We start from the raw sequence: 20,384 nt of genomic DNA on the forward strand, positions 1-20,384 counted from the left end.
TTTGACATAAAACCAGGAAGCTGATTGGTTTCTATGTAGAGCTGCGCCAGATTTTGGACTCTCCCGTTTTAGTAAGGCTGCTGGTAAACTGACGTTTAGGAGCAGTTGGGTGTTTTTTTTCAGTTGCCCCTGAACTCTCCTCTGTTATCTTATCGGTACATGTACACAGGGGTCGTTTTATAGTCCTTTCTAGGCAGTTGAGTTTAGAAGGAGTTTGTGGAAAGCAAAAAAAGCGTTCAGGACGGATGTTCAGAGGCATTTCAAACTCCAAATGCCTGTAACAGCTTATAAACGCGTTTTTTTAACGCAAATTTTTTAGAAAAAAATACTCTCTAAAATTTGCAGACAGACATAAAATAATACCCTATTTTTGGTAAAATATAAAAGATGGTGTTACGGAAAGTAAATAGATACCTAACATGTCCACGACGATGTCCATTGATGACAAACTACAGCATTTATCTGGTGCGAGATTTAATTCTGTTGCACTGATGTTTGTGGCAATACGTCACATGTGTGGTGCGATCGGCACTTACGCATTCGTGCGGGACAAACGCCTGCGCTCATCTTTGCGTGGGGGATGGGAGCCCTTTAAATTTTTTATTTTTTTAACACTGTCGGTTTAAATTTTTTTTATCACTTTTATTGCTGTCACAAGGAATGTAAACATCCCTTGTGGCAGGTTCTTTTTATGGAGAGATCTGGAGTCCATTAGACCCCAGATGTCTTCCCTGCCCTTAAGCATCTGATCACACCAAGATCAGTGTAATCGGATGCTTTTCATAATTTAAAAATGGCTCTGTTTACATATTGGAAAACCGGAAATTACAATGATATTCTTTGCTTCCAGTTTCCTTTTCCATAGAGCTGATTGGGGACTTTCTGGTTCTCGAACAGCTCTATGGTAAGCCAGTCCTTCCTGGCTCACTAGCGGGACAGTAGAGCCTTAAGAGAGGAACCGGGGGAGAATATCAGGGTGATGCTTGTAGCTGCAAGCATCATCTCAGTATAATCACTTGAAGTTACACACAAACATGTATGCGATTTATTGGCAAGTGGATAATGATGGGGGCATGTGAACTTAAAGCGGAGTTCCACCCATTTCTGTGATTATTAAAAGTCAGCAGCCTGTCCCACGGTCCAGCGATGCGGCCGACCAAAGCCTCGCTTCTCTCCTTCTCTCTGCGGCGCCGGCATTGCAAGTGTGGGAACCCAGCTGTGACAGCTTGCGGCTTCACACTGCGAATGCATGAGTCGCGCTGTACGATCTGAATGGCCAGGCAATCTTCTGGGACCTGTGATGTGTCCCAGAAGATTGCAGGGAGGGAGGGGGGAGAGGAGAACTTCCTTGGTAAAACCAGGTACCCCCCTTTGAACTTCCTTCCAAAACTAGGTACCCCCCCCCAAAAAAAAATGCCATGCTACATGTCAGGGGGTCAGGAGTCTTTAAAGCGGAAGTTCATCTTTTGGGTGGAGCTCTGCTTTAAGTCCTATTCATACAGACTTATCTGATCACTTTTCATACAGTTTCCAAATGTTTGCAGTTAAAGGTAAGCATTAGGGTGGTAGTGAGGCTGTACAAAAGGAACTGAAAAGGCTACCTCTAAAGTATTAAGATATAGAATTTTCTTCTTAAAACAGAAGGTATTCATAAGCGCTTCAAGCAGACAACCAAAAACAAGGCGCTTAGTCTCAGATCCTGGTTTGTGAGTTTCGTGCTGGAAGTGAGGACATGTAAATACCTTCTGTTCTAAGAAGGCAATGCTGTATCTCAAGACTTAGAAGGTAAAACTGAACAATCTTTGTTCTGCTGTATTTGTATCTAATGTCCACCTCCTAGAAAGTGCAAGTTTTTACACTGCAAATTACTTAAATGTTGTCTTACACCCCTTTGAGACTTAGGAGCCTAATTGTAGGTACTTGTTAGGAGTAGATATTATTTTAAATTCCGCTCTTGTGAGGCAGATGGTAGTATCTTTTTGGTCTATTTTCTGTCCTTATGCATTATACCAACAGTTGCCTGGAAAGTTTCCTGTAGTGTGTGAGTATAATATGCAACCAACAGGTATTCAATCCTGTCAAAGCTAGCTGACTTTTCTTTTCATTCACAGCTTTAGCACAACCGTATGCTTACATGGGGCATCCTAAATCACCAGGCTAGACAAGACATTAAATTATAATTATTTATGACTGGTGGTCATTGCTTTTGCTTTCTCAATTGCTTTCTCACTTTGACTTCCTCCAGATCACCATATTCTCCTAACCTTTTTTCTACTTACCTTCTTTCAGCTATCCATAAAATGAAGTTCACTGATACCAAACTTTTTTTTTTTTTTTTTTTTTTGCTTTGATTGACTCAAGTAGTAGGTTGGTTGTTGATCGTACCTTGTCAAAATAGTTCATTTCTCAGGGCTAGGTACATTAGCCTGCACAATCTTCAGGGGATTTATGTAGCTACTGATATTACATATTTACACCACTGCAATAATTTAATGTGCATTTAAAAACAAAAGTACAGCATGCTGCATTTTTCCACATAGCAAATGTGCATAAATGCGTGCAAACACATTTAAATGCAACTGAATAAGGAAAAATACATTTAAAATAAATTAAAAAATTATTCCAAAAAGCACTGCAAGCACACTATGCACTGTAAATCCACGCAAACGCGCATGCTGCCCTGGGCTCTCTGCTTTTCCAACATTGCAACATTTGGGTCCTTGGTCCAAATCCCATCCTGGACACAATCTGTATACAGTGTGCACATTCCTTCTGTGCCTGCGTGGTTTTCTCCTGGGTACTCGGGTTTCCTTCCACACTCCCAATGACCTGCTAGTAGGTTTTAAAGTGGTTGTAACCCTTAAAAAAAAAAAAAAAAAAATGGATCCAGTCCTTAAGTGGTTAAAGGAACAGGAAGGATTTTCCCCCTGAATTACCGGGCCATTTTTTGCGATACGGTACTGCGTCGCTTTAACTGACAATTGCGCGGTCCTGCATCATTGTACCCAAACAATTTGTCCTTTTTTTTTTTTTTTTTTTTTTTCCCCCCCCACAAATGGCTTTCTTTTGGTGGTATTTGAACACCTTTGCGTTTTTTATTTTTTGCGTTATAATTACAATAAAAGTGGCAATTTTGAAGAAAACTATATTTTATATTTATATATTTTTTATTAATACTTTTTGCTATAAATACCCCCCCTCAAAAAAAATGTCTATCAGTTTGGGCCAATATCTATTCTTCTACATATTTTTGGTAAAAAAATCGCAATAAGTGTATATTGATTGGTTTGTGCAAAAGTTATAGCGTCTACAAAGTAGGGAATAGTTTTATGGCATTTTTATTTTTGTTTTTTACTAGTAATGGTGGCGATCTGCGATTTTTAGCAAGACTGCGACATTGCGGTGGACATATTGGACACTTTTTACACTTTTTCTTGGACCATTGACATTTATACAGCGATCAGAGCTAAAAATAGCCACTGATTACTGTCTAAATGTCACTGGCAGGGAAGGGGTTAACACTAGGGGGCGATCAAGGGGTTTAGTGTTCCCTCGGGAGGTGTTTTTAACTGTGGGGGGAGTGTACTGAGTAGAGGAGGAGAGAGATCGCTGTTCCTGATCACTAGGAACAGCAGATCTATCTTTACTCCCCTGTCAGAATGGGGATCTGTCTGTTTACTTTGACAGATCCCCGTTCTGGCTCTCTGAGGAGCGATCGTGGGTGGCCTGCGAACTTCGCGGCCATGCGCATCAGCGTCGCCCCCTATCGCTCTTAAAGCGGCCGAAGTACACCTACAGTGATTCGTGCAGCTGTGCCAACCTGCTGCGGTATAACAACGGTGGCTGGTCGGCAAGCGGTTAAAGCATGTTATACAGCACAGTGCTTGTGCTGTCTTTTTTTTTTTTGTATCATCTAAAATACCTGGCTGGATCCTGCCTGGTGCTGCCCTCCCCCCTGTAAACAGACCACAGTTTATCCTAGCTGCGGAGCCCTGACACTGGTCAGTTTAGGTGCCTCTGTCATCCCCTGTCCTCCGTTCCCTCCCCTGCCTGCCTGTCAGCTCCAATCCACTCCCCTGCTGCCCTCCCGTCCTGCTGCTATCATAACAGAGTCGTCTTGTTACAATCTCCTCTGATATATTAATTTATGTGCCCCAGTGTATGTGTTTTTTTTTTTTTTTTTTAATAAGCCGCAGTGTACCTTATTTTATAGCACCACTCGGTGCTCACATGACCGGCCACCTCTCTCCTCCTCTCCACCTCCTGGCTGAGGTCAGCGGGGGATTCTCAGCCCCTCCTGCTGTAGCTGTCAGATCCAGAGAGGGGAGAGGTGGCTGGTTACGTGAGCGGCGCTATAAAAAAAGCTATACAGTGGCTTTTTTTAAAAAAAACACACTGGGGCACATCATTTAATATAACAGAGGAGATTGTAGCAAGAGGACTCTTTGGCCTAACTACTTTAAGACTCCTGTCTAAACTGGCCCTAATATGTGTACTGTATGTATGCATGTGTGATAGGATCCCTTAATAGTAAGCTTTTGAGGACAGGGACTGATATCATCGTATAATATGTAAAGGGCTTTGTAAATTGTTGACACTAAATAATGGCCTTTAATAAAAAAAAAAAAAAATCAAATACCTGTTAATTCTGACATTAGAACTATTAGCTAGGTACTGCTTTTGGTAGGGTGACGGCGATCTTCTTTTTGCAATGAAATCCCTGCCACATTATCACATTTGTTGCTGCGGTTTCTGTTTGGATGCTTGCACTGTTGATATCAGTGAATAACCATGGCTCCCTCTGCTCACCGCTAATTTATACTGATATTTGCCAGCTTGCTTTGTGACGATGCTTGTTTTTTATTTTGAAAGTGAAAAATCTAGAGGGTGGATCATTTTTTTCAACAAATAAATTCAATAAAATAATAATGTTGTCTAGTTTCCCTACTGAATGTCCCCAATTATCGCTGGTGCCCTAGCAAATCCTCTATACAAACATATGGAGAAGGCATTCTAGAGAGAGGACATGATAATCTCAGCTTATAGCAGTGCCCTGGTGTTAGGGGGGCAGAGACAGTACTGAGGGAGGATGAACATTTTGCCCATTGTAACCAAAAATAAAACGAAGAAAGTTTTGGTTGGTGTCCCACATTTTCAAACCATTAATTTTATACTCTAATATTCTATCAAGATCTGACTGCTTACTGCCCTGGGCAATCCAGCAATTTTCAGATCACATACCCTAGTGTGTGCAATGGGGTCAATACCCGCAACCAATTGTTTGGAGCTGGCCTGTAATGTTTGCTTTAAGCTTTGGATACTAAACACCAAATATTTTATTCTGTGGACACCCTAACCGTACTCCCTATTTAGAGTAAGCACAGGCCCCTGCTCTCTGCCTTGAACACTCCTCTTTGCTTGGCATAGAGGAGTTCTGTGCTGGGACCAATCCTGTTTAATTTGTTCATAAACGACTTGGAGGATGGGATAAACAGTTCAATCTCTGTATTTGCGGACGATGCTAAGCAGGGCAATAACTTCTCTGCAGAATGTGGAAACCTTGGAAAAAGATCTGAACAAATTAATGGGGTGGGCAACTACATGGCAAATGAGGTTCAATATAAACAAAGGTGTTCACTCGGGCCCAAAGTACACCTCTCAGCGCCAGGGAAAAATTGCTGCTCAAAAGCAGAAACAGAAACTGTTGATACAAATACAGGTAACACCCAATTTGCTATTACAAAGAAGGCAAGAGATGGAAATGGTATATTAATAAAAGCAGCCGTTTAAACCATAAACAAATTATAATAAAAAGTAGTATAATATAATCAATAAATTGAACTATAATAGTACACTACAAACAGCGCTATTGAGCAAAAACACACAAGCATGCGGCCAACTTCACACGAAAGTCCTTTAAGAGTAGTGAGGAGTTTAAAAAGTGGTTCAGAGAGTGTTCATAGGTGATCATAAAACAGAATCTCAGTGTGCACCTTCCACCGGTCAATCCAATTCCACCATGTGAGAACACGCTCCCCTCAGGGGGTTAAACTCACCAGAGCTAAGAAAAATATAAGCCTCCAAGGGAAGAAACATCTAAGCCACAAGCTGCTGCCAACACCACTCCGGGGGATTCACAGATGATCAGGGCTCTCTCCCCCTGTATGTTCCTTCCAAGTCTCAAAGGGGGGTGCAAGAGGGGGTCCTCCAGGTGTGTTGCTCTGTGTTCTGAGAACAGCCCCCCACCCTATGTGATTGAGTATGGAGTACATCGTACCCCTACCCATTCACCTGGGAAAAAATAGTCATTTAAACACACTGGACCGGTTTTTAAAGTAATTGATTAGGCAGGACCGGGGGTCTCTTCCTACTTTGGGGGTCTCTTCCGACTTCTGCGCTCTCCCCGGCCTCTTCTCCCCGCTCTCCAGCCTCTTCTCCCGCTCTCTGGTGTCTTCTGCTGCTGGGCTCCTCCGCTATCTTCTGCTCTTTTGCCGCTCTTTTGCTAGTGTTGGCCCAATCTTCTCCGTTGTCTTCTTCCTTCTTCTTTTCTTCAGATGTTGACACGGCGCTCTCTCCCACTGTAATGCCATGTGCGCGGTGCGCAACGACTTATAAAGACATGGGGGGTGATGTCATCCGGTGACCCAGCCTCTTATGACGTCACCACCCCATCATGCCCCAGGCGGTGACATCACCCGATGACCACGCCCCATGCCTATATAAGCCGTTGCGAACCATGCACACAGCATTACAGCGGGAGAGAGCGTTGTGTCAACATCAGAAGAAGACCGGAGGGGAGACGACGAAGGAGAAGACCGGGCCAACGTTAGCAGAAGATAGCTGAGGAGCCCGGGAGAGGCCAGAGAGAGCGGAGAGGTCGGAAGAGACCCCCGGAGCTGCCTAATTACTTTAAAAACCGGTCTAGTGTGTTTTTTTTTTTTTTTTTTTGTCACTTTTTTCCCCAGGTGAATGGGTAGGGATACGATGTACCCCATACTCATTCACATAGGGTGGGGGGCAGGGATCTGGGGCCCCCCTAATAAAAGGGGGCTTCCGGATTCCGATAAGCCCCCCACCCACAGACCCCGACAACCAACGGCCAGGGTTGTTGGGAAGAGACATTGTCCTCATCAACATGGAGACAAGGTGCTTTGGGGTGGGGCACCCCAAAGCATCCACCCCCCTATGTTGAGGACATGTGGCCTGGTACGGTTCCGGGGGGGGAGGGGGTGCTCGCTGGTCCCCACCCCCTTTCCTGCCCGGCCGGGCTGCGTGCTCAGATAAGGGTCTGGTATGGATTCTGAGGGGACCCCCACACCGTTTTTTTGGCCTGGGGGGGTTCCCCTTAAAATCCATATCAGACCGAAGGGCCTGGTATACTCTTAGAGGAAGAACCCATGCCGTTTTCTTATTTAAAATTTGGCATGGAGTTCCCCCTCAAGATCATCAGAGCACAAGTCGCATGCCAAAGTCGGATCAGGCAAGACGGCGATCCGACTTCAGTGATATTCAATGGGCTGAAGTAGGATCAACGTCGGACCAAATTGCAGGGAGCATTTTCAAAGTCGGACCGACTTGTGTTGGACCAGTTAAGAGGGCTCCCATAGGGAAACATTGATTTTTCACACGTCATGCGACATGAGCTCCCAATGTCGGAGCGTTTGTCGCACCAATGTAAACCCGGCCAAATAATATCCACTAATTTGGGTTATTTTTACCAAAGATATGTAGCAGTATAAATTGTGGCCAAAATTTATGAAGAAAAATTAATCATTTGCAAAATGTTATCACAGAAATTAAGAAAAATGTTTGTTTTTTGTGTTTTTTTTCAAATTTTCGGTCTTTTTTCATTTATAGCGCAAAAAATAAAAAATATAGAGGTGATCAAATACCACCAAAAGAAAGCTCTATTTGTATGAAAAAAAGGACAGTATTACATGACAGAGTAATTGTCATTCAAAGTGAGAGCACCGAAAGCTGAAAATTGGTCTGGTCAGGAGAGGGGTTTAAGTGCCCAGTAGGCAAGTGGTTAAATCAACATTGGTTTATTTGCATGGCAAGTCTGATAATGACACTTGGTAATTGCTACTCGGAATTCAAACTTTTAAAGGCTGTTCCACTTAAACACTGGAGCATTTAATGTTGCCAGCCATAGTTTTTTTTTTTTTTTTTATATATATATAAGTATAATATATTTCCGACATCTTTGTCCCAATGTAAAAGAAGCTATATATAAAGGTTTGGGTTACATAAAGTCTTTATTGCTTGACAGCAGGCATTGCCTCTGGTCATGAAATTGACATTTAAAAACCAATCTGTTTTTTAAAGTTGGTGATCACTAATCATATTTTCATTTAATAAACTATTAAAGCAGAAAGGCAATGTATGGATGTCTAAAGGGGCCCTAAGTAGTAGTTTTTTATAATGTTGTCTTTTAGCTGACCTAGTTGTGCCTCCGTGGAATGCATCATGCTGTCACTTTCACTTATCCTGATCTGGTTCCATTAATGCTCAGACAGGACAGATAATGCAGGACATCAATTTGGCGCCTTGCCCAAATGACAATATTCCCCGCTCTGTAACCAGAAGCCTTGTCATAAGCCAAACATGGGTTATTCTGCAAAAAAAAAAACATGGTTAGAGGGGGGAGAAAAATAGTAATCCATTTCCCAGCAGGCAAAGCAAGTCTGAGTATTACTAACCCTTAAGCCACAGTTCCCATCTGTCAGTCCTGTGGAGCTGCGAGGTAGTACACAGACCTTGTACTACTGTACCAGTAGAGGAATAGGTTCACAGAAGCCATCAGAGACAGGCAGCCTGATGTCCAGGAGAGCAATGCCTACAATTTAATCAGTGAGCACAAGAAAGTAGAAATTCAATAAACCAGTTACTTTCGCTGGGACACAAAATGGTCTGTTACTTTAGCCGATTACTGCAGCCAGTGAAAAGAAACAAGTCTATTATACTTTCAAATTGAACGGGTGTATATTATAGCTGTGCGGAGCTATTACAAGAACATAAAACCTGGATAATGGGAAAGAGAGAATTATGGTACTCTGCAACTGGGTTCTTAAAACTGTTCTACATGGAAAAATAAATACATATCATTTGGTTGATTTAGCCAGCTAAATACATTCTTTACAGTAAAAATGTGTCCTTTTAGCATACAAGCGATATCTTTGAGTTCCTAGGCTGTTTTCCTTAAGACCTGTGGGTTCACGGAATAAAGTAATGTGCTGTAGCCCAGAGCAACTGACTGGCAACAATCCTTAATTGTTTATACTGCTGAAAGGAGTGAAGATTTTCTGCTTTGTAATTATGTAAAGCTCTTAGGGACTGATTGATTAGTTGCAGTTATATTCTATCATATTCCTATTTACAGTTAGACATTTTTCTCACACACTTGATGAAAAGTATCTTTTGCATCTTCCCTCTGTCCTCCTGTGTCTTCTAAAAAAGGCAAAGTTTTTTTCTTTTAATCCATCCCTTGCAAACAATCTGCAAAAGAATGTAGTCTGCGCTAGCTAACCCCTTCTCAGCATTTAGGATAATGCCTTAGCCTAATAAAAACTGATCTCTGCTAACTGTAGGGTGTGTGACAAGCCTGGGCACTTCAGATTGAGTATGTAAAGAAAACAAAAACACATAATTGGAGGTAAACCGCATTGCAGAAAGATCAGTATATTTAGACATTTGGAAACTCAATATGCACTCACCAGCCACTTTATTGTACCGGGTTGAACTGTCCTAATTCTTCATGGCATAGATTGAACAAGGTGTTGGAAACATTACTCAGAGATTTTGTTCCATATTGACATGATAGCATCACACAGTTGCTGCAGATTTGTCGGCTGCACATCCCTGATAAAAATCTTCCATTCCGCCACATCCCAAATGTACTGTATGGATTGAGATCTGGTGACTGTGGACACCATTGGAGTACAGTGAACTCATCGTTATGTTCCAAAAACCAGTGGTGAGATTTGCTCTTTGTGACATGGTGCATTATCTTGCTGGAAGTAGCCATCAGAAGATGGGCAAAGGGATGGACATGGACAGCAACAATACTCAAGTCAGCCGTAACGATTAAACGATGCTCAATTGGTAATAAAGGGCACAAAGTGTGCCAAAAAAAATCCCCCACACCATTACACCACCAGCCTGAACCATTGATACAAGGCAGGATAGATCCATGCTTTCATGTTTACACCAAGTTCTGACCCTCCATCTGAATGTCACAGCTGAAATCGAGACACCTCAGACCATGCAATGTTTTTCCAATCTTCTATTGTCCAATTTTGGTGAGCCTGTGCGAATTGTAGCCTCAATTTCCTGTTCTTAGTTAACCAGAGTGGCACCCAGTGTGGTCTTCTGCTGCTGTAGCCCATCTGCTTCAAGGTTTGATGTGTTGTGTTTTCAGAGATGGTATTCTGCATACCTTGGCTGTAATGAGTGATTATTTAAGTTACTGTTGCCTTTCTAATGTCTCAAACCAGTTTGGCCATTCTCACCTGACGTCTGACATCAACAAGGCATTTTTGTTCACACAACTGCCGCTCACTGGATATTTTCTCTTTTTTCTGACCATTCTCTGTAAACCCTAGAGATGGTTGTGCATGAAAATCCCAGTAGATCAGCAGTTTTTTTAAATACTCAGACCAGCCCGTCTGCCACCAACAACCATGCCATGTTCAAAGTTACTTAAATCCCCTTTCTTCCTCATTCTGATGCTCGGTTTGAACGTCAGCAAATCCTTTTCACCATGTCTAGATGCCTAAATGCATTGAGTTTCTGCCATGTGTTTGGCTGATTAGCAATTTGTGTTACCAAGCAGTTGAACAGGTGTACCTAATAAAGTGGCCGGTGAGTGTATATGCCTTTTGACTTTATTTGTAAAAATATTAGCTTACCCTCACCTTTCCCAACTGCTCTCCTGTACTTATCCATTAGTGTGATGAGCAGCCTCCCTGACCTATGAGGAAATTCAGAAGGTGGGATTGATATTTTACAAGGAAGGCCAAAATTTGCATGCAACTCCAGATGACTATCTAATTACACAGGTTCTGTGGCTGATTAAGGTGGTAATTAAACTCCTTATCTGCATTAAGTCTAGGTTCACATCTATGCGGCTGCGCTTGATGCGTTTTCAGGCATGTTTTGCAGTGCATCTTGCGTTTTTAAACCCTCATTTTTTTATGCGTGTTTTGCATGCAGTTTTCATGCATTTTGTTTTACGTTTTTTTTTCCCCCTCTTTAAACACACTTGACACTGTATATAGTTGGTTTCTAAACAGGGGGCCGGGAAGCTGGCCACCATGTCCTCGAGTGTAAAAAAAATTCACAAAAAAAAACGGCCTGGGGTTTCCCCAGGTCCGTACCAGGCTCTTCGGGTCAAGTATGGATTCGGAGGGGAACCCACCCACGCCATAATGTAAAAAAAAATGGCGTGCCCCCCCCCCACGCACACACACACACTCAAATTCATACTAAACCCTTATCTGAGCATGCAGGAAAGGGAGGGGACAAGCAAGCGCCCCCACCTACCCCTCCTCCTGAACCATACCAGGCCGTATGCCCTCAACATGGGGGGGGATGGGTGCTTTGGAGGGGGACCCCACGCCATTTTTTTTAAATTGTGCCGTGGGGGGGTTTCCCCTCTGAATCCATACCTGACCCGAAGGGCCTGGTATTGACCTGGGGGGACCCCACGACCTCAAAGCACCTTGCCACCGTGTTGATTGAGCAAGGGCCTCTTCCGACAACTCTGGCCGGTGGTTGTCTGGGTTTGCAGGTGGGGGCTTATCTGAATCAGATCCCAGCCCCCCTTTATGTGAATGGGTATCCAGTACATCGTACCCCTACCCATTCACCTCAAAAAGCAGTGAAATGTAAAAAAAAGAAAAACGATTTTTGACAAGTCCTTTCTTAAAAAAAATAGCTCTATCTTCTCCCACCGTCTTCTTGTGCCATCTTCTCCCGCTGCTGTCTTCTTCCTCACCGCCAGTTACCCACTATTAAAAATAGCTGTTCTTCTGTGGCTGTCTTCCTCCTTTGTGTTGTCGCCCGCTGTCTAGCATCTTATATAGCCATGGAGCATGGCCATCCGATGACATCACCAGAAGAGCCTGCCCCTTGTGACGTCACAAGAGGGCGGGCTCTCCGGGTGTTGTCATCGGATGGCCACGCCCCATGGCTATATAAGAGATGCCAGCTAGCGGGTGACAACCCAGAGGAGAAAGACAGCCACAGTAGAAGAGCGCCTTTTTTTTATAGCGAGGAAGAAGAGGGTGGTGGGAGAAGACGGCTTAGAGCCATTTTTTTAAATAAAGGACTTGTCAAAGACCGCCTCTTGTAAAAAAAAAAAAAAAAGTCTGCTTTTTGAGGTGAATGGGTAGGGGTATTATGTACCCAATACCCATTCACAAGGGGGGATGGGATCTGGGGGCCCCCTACTTAAAGGGGGGCTTCCAGATTCCGATAAGCCCTCCCGCCTGCATACCCCGACAACCATCGGTTAGGGTTGTTGGGATAAGGCCCTTGTCCCAGCAGAGCCCCCCCCCCTATGGGGACAAAGGCCTCTTCCAGACAACCCTAACCGATGTTTGGCGGGGGGGCTTATCGGAATCTGGAAGCCCCCCTGGTATGGTGGGGGGGGGGGGCTGTCTCATCCCCTCCCTTTCCTGACCTGCCGGGGTGCATGCTGGGATAAGGTATTGGTATGGATTTGAGGGGGGACCCCACACCATTTATTTTAAAAAAAATTTGGCCTGAGGGGGTTCCCCTCCGAATCCATACTAGACCCGAAGGGCCTGGTATGGACCTGGGGGGGGGAACCCCACGCCGTTATTTTTTGCAAATTTGCTTAGCAGCCAGCTATATACAGTGTTGAAATAAAATAACTGCAAAACACCTGCTTTTTTGTACTATAAATGTATGGTACTTTTTTGTGTATTTACAGTAGTTTGCACCTATATAGGCCTAAATCTGTGACCATGTGAAAATACAGTAACCCCCAGTTGCAATATATAATTCAGCTTTTATGATTCAATTAGTGAACTGAGTTTTGTTCCTAATGGATTGCCTCCTTTTTGGTTTTTGACAAGTCCATATTTGTGTTTATTTTTAATGATCCTTCCTTCACCAAAAATAATGCATGTCAAAAACCTTCATAACAAGGCCCTTATGGCATATTTTTCAAATCTAATTCTATATTGAAATCCCATAAAGCAGCCTTCTCTAAATCCGAGCATTCACATAGACATACTACAGTCAGCAGTACAGTAGCGACATTTCTAGATCTTCTGAGACTAGCAGTTAGAGGCAGAAAAGCCTAAAGCTGGTCATAGATGGAACAAAATTTGGTCAGTTTTAGCAGGGACCAGCCAAACTTCCATACATGGCCATTCCAGTTTGTGAGAAGTCGATCTAATCAACTATCAGTGTGTTCTGACAGCAGAAAAGTTCCTGCTGTCAGAATATGGTAACAAATCAGAGAAGACCTTGCTTGTGTGAATGGGGGAATCCGTTCAGATTTTTTTTTCAATCAGCCAACTGGCATATGGGGGGAAAAAAAAAACTTAATCTATGTTAGCCTTAGGCTTATACCTCAGACATACAGCTCTGGGGCTGTAGGCACAGCTGCCCAATCACTTCCACTGTAACATACCAATCCTATCACTTTTCACTCAATTAGCTGCAGGGGAGGCATTTGGTGTCCAACAGACCCCTCATATCTCACTCCATAAATGCTACCACATAGGGGACTTTGCAGCCCTCTGAATGCAGTGTAAAAAAAAGTTGATAATAAAAGTAGTCGCTAAAAAAAAAAAATAAATGTTTTAGTTCCCCCGTTGTTGCTTGCATGCACATGTAAATGTGTGTGTCAGGTGCTGCTACATTTAAAAACATTTGTTGCAATACACCTATTAAAGTAGAGTACCAGCTAAAGCCTAACTAGTCTTAAAAATGTTCCCTCCCCCTCCAAACACCCTTTACTAACTAAATAACTAAAAAAAATGCATATACTTACCCATTTTCTGCCCACTCCAGTCAAGTCATGTGATCATTGTGTCAGCCAGCAGGGGAATAGGGAGAGCACTCCAATGGCTGTGACATCACCCATAGGTTCCTATGGTGCTGCCGTTGTTAGCTGTCCCTCCTCCCCCCCAGCCACCTCTGGCTGACACAGGGGAACACAATATTGTGTACCAAAGTTTGTTGCGGTTTCACAGGTGTGCCCAATTTTAAAGCTTGACATGTGTATCTATTTACTCAACACAACCTCTTTTATATTTTACAAAAAATAGGTAATGTATTGTTTGTGTGCACAAATTCATTTTAGTGTATTTTTTACTGATAATATTGGTCTGGTAAAAATGTCTTGTGACCTAAAAAAAATTGGAACTATACCACAATTTTATTCTTCAGTGTTTCTACTCAGAAACGTGTTTGGGGGGTTTAACTAATCTTCAGGCCTAAAATGTGTATTTTAACGTGTGAAAGAAAAATGCAAAAACTGTCTACAAAAGGGGTTCAACCCCTTTTCTTTTCCAATATTTTTATTCATAATTTTTTAACAAGTACAAGATCAACATTTACCATTGCAGTAGGAAGTAATTGTACATTTAACAAATCTGTTGATTCGGTTGCATCACTTAGTATCTTATATTTATGTGAGGTTTTATGTATCATCCTCATATTAGATTTATATAGAATGGTCAAACCTAAACTGAAAAAAACTAAAAAGAAAGGGAGAAAAAAAAAGGGGGGAGCCATCACTATACACTGTAGAACTTATGAAATGTTGGAATAACATTGAGTGACAATGTTTTAAACTGTTCCTTGTCTTCCCCACTTATCACGCTGGATATGTACAGCGCTTGGGGGGGGGGGGGTTGCATTTATAGTGTACTTATAATTTTGGTGCCCCTCTTCTTGTTTCAGGGTAGTATGCAGGTGTACTCTAATATGTAGTGAGGGGAAAATCCCCATCTCCCTTTGCTACCGCTACTAGAAACAACCTACTAGCTTAACTTCCAAATGGTTCCATGGGCCATAATTGGTCCAAGGGCCCATAAAAAGGTAATTTCAGATTGAGACAAGAGAGAGAGAAAAGAAATGATAGAGTAGAGGATAGTGAAGGGGGGTGCACTCTGATCCTGGAGAAAAGTACTCCCGAGCCAATCCCATCTCATTACATAGCCAAAAGGTAGTTAATCCAGGGGTCCCATATTTTGTCAAACAAAACTACCTTATCGTTTAGAATTGTTCATTCACCATTATCCATGATAGTTTAGATTTTAGAAGGTGAAAAGGGATCGTAGGGGACTTCCAAGATTTGGCAATAGATATTCTTGCTGCTACGAATATGAAGGCAATGAGTCTCTTCATATGTTTTCATGTCCCCTTCACTGGGCATCCACTCTTCAACTTCTAAGCTGGTTTCTACATCTTGCTGTAGAGGTGATTTAATGAGATTCACTTGGGTCAATGAGTATATGAAAATTTATGTTTGTATCCAAAACCATTGCACTTTTGGGCATGTCCACCATGTGTGGAACATGGAGCCGTCTGTTATATCCTCTGAAAAACTGTGGGGAGGCTCCCGGGACATAGGCTGCTACCCTCACTGGGACCATGTACCACCGCATCAAGACTTTATAGTTTGCTTCTATCAACGAGGTATTGATATATGATCTGGATGCACATTGTGCCATTTTGCTCCACTCTTCAACTTCTAAGCTGGTTTCTACATCTTGCTCTCATTTTTGCATGTAAAACAGTTTGAGAGGTCGAGGATAAAATACTGTAAATCTTTAATATGTGGCCAGTGTGTTTGTCGAAAGGCCTGCAAAAATTTTCCCTTGAGGTGGATGTGGTTAGTTCAGAAGTGCGATTTAGTGTCACTAAGAAATTAGCTCTCTGAGTGTAGCGGTATATTTCTGAGTTTGGAAGATGGTACTTTTCTCGGAGGACCTGTTTCTGTGGTCACAGAGATCTGCTATTCGTAGCAGATCCTTATTAGTTCACCATGTAAAATTATGAGGGTGAAGACCCGGGTGAATGAAGGATTATTAAACAATGGAGCTAATGGGGTGTGTGGGGATTTAAATCTATATGTGGCTAGCAGCCTGTCCCATAGGTTTAGAGAAAAGGATAGAGTCAGGCATAGTATTGTCGGTCTATCTTTCCCTTTCATCCACATTAAGTGGCTAATCTCCCTATTTGGGTATAGGGAGGACTCCATTGTCATCCAGAGTGGTCTGGGCTGCCGTGTGTGGAATGGAATCAGTTGGGACAGTTGCGCTGTATGGTAGTACTTGATCAGATCTGGCACTCCTAGGCCATCCCTCAGTTTTGGTGTGTATAATGTTTGTCTTTTCACCCTGGGTCTTGGTTCAACCCCTTTCTATTATTTTCTGCATTTTTAGTGAACACAGTTGTTTTATCGCTTACAGCCATTATTATTTTTGGGAAATGTTATCACAATGGCCACACTTGCTGTACAGTTATACAGGTTTCATAGGATCAGAACTTATCCATTGTGTTTTGTGTAGTTTTGCCCCAATCCCCAGCCTGTCCTAAAGTTTAATTACTTAAATACATTCAAAGCTGCTCCTAGATGAAAAGGCCCCAGCAGCGTACTGGTGGTGGTTATAGACAGTTCACAAGTTCATTCAAGGCCTCAAGGTTGAGATAAATGTTCGCTAGTTATACGTTCATAAAAGTACACTCTGCATACACCCCGCAGTGTGCTCATGCACATGGATCTTCTCCAGCACTATTGTCTCCTATCCTCTACCAGCATGATTAAACATACTATTTTACAGTGAGCAAAATGATTTCTGTGTGGATCAGCATCATATTTTTAAAATGAACAGTGGTGAAAATGTCTGGTGCAGCACGTCGTGAAGGGTCTTTGGAGTTATTCTAAAACAACGTCGTGTAACCCAGCAGTTTTGTCTGATCACGCCGGCTGCTCCTAAGAGTTGTTTTAAATATTAATTTTTCAATAACTTTAATAATTAATGTTTGATATAGAGAGGAGATAATAGTTTATTGATATAGACCTAAAAGTAACCCCTGTAACAACCCAGATGCTCTTTGTATTGACTGAGTAGTTGTATATGAACAGCAGGAAGATTTTTTTTTTTTTTTTAAATGTAGTTATTAAAAACATACTAATAGTGGCCATTTTCATTGCTGATTGCATTCTTGCTTAGAACATTAAAATACAACACAACAATCAACAATATATTTTAAAAGCAACTGAATTTAAATTGATGTAAACTTCTTCTAATCTCCTGCACTCAGACTACAGGTATGCTGCATTTGTATGTGTTGTCAGGGGAGCAGAAAAATGTATCTTATCAGTCTTTTCGTGCTCCTCCATTGTCCAATCAGACTTTGTCATGCAACAGCATAGGACAGTCTATCACTTAAATGGGCTGCCTACGCTACACATGATTAACATGCTCCTTCACCTTTTTTTTTTCTGGCCGTGTGCCTTGTGCGTTTTTGTAATGCATGTTATGGCACAACACAATGTGTCTGCTAGCAGAGTTTGAGGTGCCATTAAGAAATAGTGGCACCGCAAACTTTGTTTGGGAACACACGCAGAAACGTACATTTTTGCACAAATTCCCTGAACAAGATGGTGTAAGCAGGGCCCTGGGTTATTTTATTATACTTTTATTGAATGTGTTTAATGCCTTACCGAGGACAGTACGCATATATGTGGCCTTACTGGACTGGGCTTTTTTCCGTGGGGCCGCATATATGCGTATCTGTCTCTGAGCTGGGAGTGTCGCACCCAGCATACTCTCACCACAGAGATCGGGCTCTCGCCTGGACTCCCGGGTCCCATAACAGTCGGATCCTTAACTCCCGGTTCTGGGTCACCTTATCGTTGTGATGGCCTCTGGTTGGCTATCACAGTGATCAGTCACTAATGCATTGTATTTTTCTCTCTGCTTGTAGAGAGGGAAATAAACAACTGTGTGTAAATAATTATAATAAAGAATAAAAAAAAATACTTATCAAGGTTTGATTTAGGTCAGTGCCAGGGTTGGTGTTTGAGTCCAGTAAGGGTCAAACGTCATGATCAGTATATTTTGGGCAGGATTTTTTGTGTGTGTGTGTTAGGTAGGAAAAAAAAATAAAATGCGCACTATTGTTTCTTGGCTGTACTACAGGTACAAACAACAAATAACATACACCTGTGGTATTGCTGCGATCGTCTGGAGCAGAAGAATTTATTTTGAGTTGTTCTTTGGTGGTAGGTTATGGAGGTAACAAGAAATTATTAGCTAAATTTAAAAAAAATGTTAGGTCAGTTATCCATTACCATTTACCACCAAATGAAAGAGCAATTTGTCTTAAAAAAAAAAAACAAGCTATTATTCACCTGGATGCACAAAGTAGGGCTCATATATACAGTTTTACTAACGCATGTCAAAGTTGCAAAATTGTGCTTAGGCATGAAGGAGTTAAAGTGGTCTAGTGCTGACCTAAATAATTATTGGTAAAATGGTTGATTTAGTAGTTTTTGGTTCTTTTATAGTACTTTCTTTTGTCTAATTCTATTGATTTATATAGAAGTGATCAGTATCAATGGGTATTTAACCTAGTATTAAGGTACCTACATCCTAAAACATTGAGTTGGACAGAAAAAGTAAAAGGGGGAGCAGCATTTTTGGGGGTACCATCAAGCACATTACACCATATTAAAATCGCATCATTTTATTATTACAAATGACATCACAAAAAGAATATACCTAATATTACAACAAAGCATAGGAATAATAATCCCTCTTATTTGGCTGTGTTACACCTACAAAATACCAGCTTACATTAATTAGATGTTAATCCATGATAAAGGTGTACATGCAGTCAAATGACATGTTTCTAGGTGACCCGCTTTTTCAGAAGCACAAGCAATCCTCACCAGGCAAGCATGGGAGCAGATCAGCTAGCCACAAGGTACCAAAGTAGTATAAATTCCAAATTTAAGAGAAGGGCAGAGATGCAAGGACATGAATGCCCACTGCCTTAGCGAAGGTGGTGGGCGTTCATGTGCTTGCATCTCTTTTCTGGGCTTGTGCTTTATCTATTCCCATCTTACATGACCTTGGATTGGAGTGCTTGATTGATCTACTGCGCCCCCTCACTGATTTGCTGACATTGACTAGATACAAGCAGATCCTTTCAGCATCCAATTGCCTTATTTGTTAAATACTGGGACTTACCCTGTGGATGTTTAGCCATGCCCCACCTGCCCTGGTGAGGATTGCTTGGGTGCCTCTGTATGGTGTTTGCATATCGGCTGCATCTGGCTCTTGGGAACTCTGCTCCCTCCATTGTACTCCTGATGAAGTGGGTCAACCGCGAAACCGAGTTTTGCTGACTGCATGTACATCTGTTATCATTGATTTACATCTATATAATGCACGTTGGCATTATTTTGTGTGTAGCACAGCCATAAGAGGGATTTTTATTCCTATGTTTTGTTCTAATAAGTACAGTAAAACCTTGGATTGCTAGCATAATTAGTTCCAGAAAAATGCTTGTAATCCAAAGCACTTGTATATCAAAGCAAATTTCCCTGTAGGAAATAATGGAAACTCAAATGATTTGTTCCACAACCATTTATTCATAAGTCCTTCAGTTTATAGTCCATATAAAAAGATTATAGCAATGTGATAGGTTGCGTAACCATAAAATGTCCATCCGCAAATGGAAGCCTCCACAACGGATTAGAAGCAAAATCCAGCAGGAGCTACAGAGTATAAAAGAGAAGAGAGGCACCTCTAAGTGTAGCAATATGGTTACATTTAATGAAGGTATAACATTTAGCAACTCACATGGTTAATGATTAAAAGAGGCACATGGAACAGGCATCCGTGGTAAAGCTGTCCACATAGACCATCCCCCACACAGCCGGCTCTCACCGCTGTCAGTCTGCAATGGTGACTGGGAAGACTACCCTGCAGTAGAGCGACCTGAAAGTGAGGCTTGAACCACTCGTGGAGCGCAGTGTGGAAGGGACGACGTCGGTGGCGGTAAGGAGGATTGTCTATGTGGACAGCTTTACCCCGGATTCCTGCATACTTAGAAGTGCCAGTTTTAATCATCAACCATGTGAGTTACTAAACGTTGTACCTTCATTAAATGTAACCATATTGCTACACTTAGAGGTGCATCTCTTCTCTTTTATACTCATTTGTGACTTGACGCTACTCTTATATCTAGACATCGCCTGTATATCAAGTCAGAATGTATTTTAAAATGTAGCTGGTCTTGCAAAACGCTCTCAAACCAAGGTTTTTCTGTATATTCTTTTTGTGATGTCATTTGTAATGAAATTATGTGATTTTTAATCTTGT

General features: G+C 42.0%; 1 protein-coding gene across 1 annotated transcript in view; it reads left to right on the forward strand.

Moving 5' to 3' along the window:
* Nucleotides 1-20,384, forward strand: part of NLK (nemo like kinase) — a 307,284-nt gene that overhangs the window by 262,040 nt on the left and 24,860 nt on the right. The window lies entirely within an intron of this gene.

The sequence above is a fragment of the Aquarana catesbeiana genome, linkage group LG02, assembly GCF_042186555.1.
Source record: "Aquarana catesbeiana isolate 2022-GZ linkage group LG02, ASM4218655v1, whole genome shotgun sequence".
In the NCBI taxonomy this organism is placed as follows: domain Eukaryota; kingdom Metazoa; phylum Chordata; class Amphibia; order Anura; family Ranidae; genus Aquarana; species Aquarana catesbeiana.